A 3,490-nucleotide genomic window follows, 5' to 3' on the forward strand; every position below is an offset into this window, starting at 1 on the left:
GTCAGCCCGAAAGGCAGCACTTTCCATCTCCAAAGCCCACTTCTCGTGATGAAGGCTGATTTCTCCTGCGCTCCCGGTGACAGGGGTACCTGCCAATAGCCGCTCATCAAATCGAGAGTGCTGAACAACTTGCTGCCTGACAGAGCATCCAGACTGTCATCGATCCGAGGAAGTGGATATGCGTCCTGTTTAGTGACCGCATTCAACCTCCGATAATCAATGCACAGTCTCCAGGTTCCATCCTTTTTCCTGACCAGGACCACAGGAGAGCTCCAAGCTCCATATGCCTGCTCTATCATTCCTTGTTTGGCCAGCTCAGAGACCTGCCGATCTATTTCCGCTTCCTTCTCAGGGCCAACCCTGTATGGGGTCTGCCGAATGGGTTGAGCATCCGTTATCGTGGGTATCTCATGTTGGACCAAGGTAGTCCGACCCACATCTCCATCCCCTTTACTGAAGACATTGGCATACTGATCAAGGAGCCTAACTACTTGTTGTCTGTCGTAGTCACCCCTACAGTGCACTATAGCTTGGCTATACAGCTCTTTCACGTGAGGAGCCACCTTTGGGTCAGGCCGGGTATCCTGGCTTGGTCTCGCTCCCTTTGGCCCCCCTCTGTCCAGGGCTGGCCGATTTCAGTTTCATCAACTCCTGTGTAGCTGCCAATCACAGTTCCTGACGCTACCTGTACAGGGGAATCTGTCGGCTCAAACAACGCAGGGCGACTCTTCCCTTCTCATCAGGTAGGTGGAGGCTGGCAGCCACCATGTACCGATCTCCTGATTCCTCTACCATTCCTAAGGGTTGGTATGTGTGGGTCGTGAGGCGGCATGTAACCACCATCTCCGACCGAGGTTGAAGTGTCATGGTACGAACAACCTGCACCTTGCTCACCAAGGGTCGTCCGTCCCGATCTGTGCAGATCAGCTTCTGACCATTCACTACCAATGTGGACTCTTGGAAATTCATCTCACAGCATTGGTCTGTCAAGAATGGCATCCCGATGATGGCATCTTCTTTTAGGGAGCATACAAGAAGTGATACAGTCACTTGTACACTTCTGACTTGGATGGGTACGGTCAACATGCCATGAAAGTTTAGGCGAGACCCGTCAGCCATCGTGCCATAGTCTGTTCTCTCTACCAACTGAGCCTTCAACCCCGCGGGAAGCCGGTCAAAGACATGACGGCTGAGTAGGTTGGAGGTGCATCCACTGTCTATCAGGAAATGAGCAGGTCGGCCCATAATCTTCCCAGGTAAGAAATAGCTACTACTGTACGGTTTCCAAAGGGTGTCCGCAGCCACTCTCTCAGGACCGACCTGCTGAGTCGTCCGACCGGTGTGCTGCCACCTCTTACGCCGTCTCCTTGTCTGGAGCTTTTCTGTAACCCCTGGGTTTGGGATTTGGATTTCCTCTGTTTGCTGCTCAGTTAGTGAGTCAAAGGAGTTTTGTAGTAGGACTGAGGTCGACTCATGGGGGGTCTGAGGTCGACCTGTCCGACGTGGGGTTTGCCAAGGTGGCTTTCTCTGGTTTGAGGGTCCACAGTCAGTATGTCCCCCTACTGCTGTGGACGATGCCCGTTTCCCTGCTGCTGGTTTCTTGCTGGCTGGGTAGCTGCCATCCGAGGACACTGTCGTCTGACATGTCCGACTATTCCACATTCCCAACAGCTGGTCGCCCTTCTGATCTGCTGCGGCTCTGGAGTAGTCTGACCTTGGCTTCTGGGTCAGCTACCATTGACCGCCAGTCCTGTCGTCAATGTGGTCAGCTCCTTTAGGGCTACAAGGACATCTTCCAACGTAGCCGATTTTGTAGCTTGTGGGAGGTCGACCTGGGCTGCCTTGGGGTCATCCTCTTCCTCCCCTTCCATAGCCATGATGGTCGACCTTTGGGTCAACCGAGGATTAAATGGCTGAATTTGCAGAAAGTCATTTCCAGCCTGCACTGCCTCTACCAAAGTCCGTGCTCCCACTGCTAACAGATGCCTCTGTAGATAGGTGTTGCCCAATGTCAAGGAGAAAGCATCTAATGCCATATTTGCACGATGGTGCTCAGGCAGATCAGCATAAGCTATATTGGCTAGTCTTTCTATTTCCGCAGCATGATCTTGCAAGCTAACCTTGACTTCCTTCTTGAGGTTTAATCGACTCCTGGCCTCTCTAACTGTCAGACCAAATTTAGTTCTCAAGGCCGCAAAGATGGCATCCGTAGTTTCTCACCTGCCACAGCTTTTAGCACTGTCCTTCAACACCTCTCTGAGGTGTAGACGTGCTGACCCTGTAAACCATTGATTAGCTTCAGCTACTTCCTGAAACTGACTGATGAACAGTTCAACATCATCACTGCCATCAAGCTTAGGGGGCTTGAAGTCCCTCTCTGGTCGAGATTGCCATAAAGCCTCAGTTATGGCGTCAGCCATCCGCCCATACTGATCAGCTTGATGGAGGTCAGCCTCAGCTGCCTCTCTCCTAGTTGACCGCCTTCCAGGCATGGTCAGACGATCCCACCGCTGCCACCAGTGTACTGGTTTTTGTCTTGGTCTACCAGTGTACCTAATGGCGACCCGATAGGTCGGCTTACATTAGCTTGCCGTGCCTATAACTGTATGTGATTATAGAAGACCACGTCAACCCTAAGGTCCGTCGTCTGATCAGCTTAGGTCGACTTCTCTGCTCTAATTAGGTCGACCCAGTCAGGGCACCTTTAGCTGCTGACCCCGTAGTCAACTAGCTGATCGATGATGCCTATACTGGTCGTCTATCCGGCATTAATTCTTCTGCTGACCTCTCAAGCAAGAAATGAGGAGAGAGTGTAGGTGTGTATAATTGTATTGACTATATTACAAACAACTGCCCCCACTGCAGGCTGTGCATGCCTTTATATAGGTTGTGATGTCAAGCGTGCAGCTCGCCCATGTAAGGGCATAATGACTATATATGGTAATAATGACCATATAAGGATTAATGACGCGTGGGTTGACTAAGAATATGAGTAAGCATGCACTGTAACCGAACTGTATAATATGGGTAGTAACAAATCTGCCACACTTTGACTCAGCTCGACATGCTTGATCACTCACCAAATGGACGACTTGAAAACAAGCATAACATTTTGCTACTTTCTTGGGAGGTTAAATAAGATTGGACCAGTTTTGTGCAGAATTTACTTTGTTTACTCCAATTGTACTGAAGTTATTTTCTTGCTGCAACAATCTTGCCTAGAGTTTTACTGATTCAGTGGGCGCGGCCTGTTTGTTTGTAACCTAGCTCGAAACTTCATATACCTCAAGCTTCTGTTGGTCGCGCAACTTTCTCATACACGGCACTGAGGGAGAGGCGCCCATAAAACTTGCGAAAACGTCTGTCGTTGAAAATGTCGCGTACCCATATTGTTGCTTTGTGCATAATTTCCCCACTGCCTACAGTTTGATTTTATCAGTTATTAGTTATAAAACTGTGCATGTTAACAAAACAATTATATGAAGTCACA

This window comes from Watersipora subatra, chromosome 3 (genome assembly GCF_963576615.1).
Source record: "Watersipora subatra chromosome 3, tzWatSuba1.1, whole genome shotgun sequence".
Lineage (NCBI taxonomy): Eukaryota > Metazoa > Bryozoa > Gymnolaemata > Cheilostomatida > Watersiporidae > Watersipora > Watersipora subatra.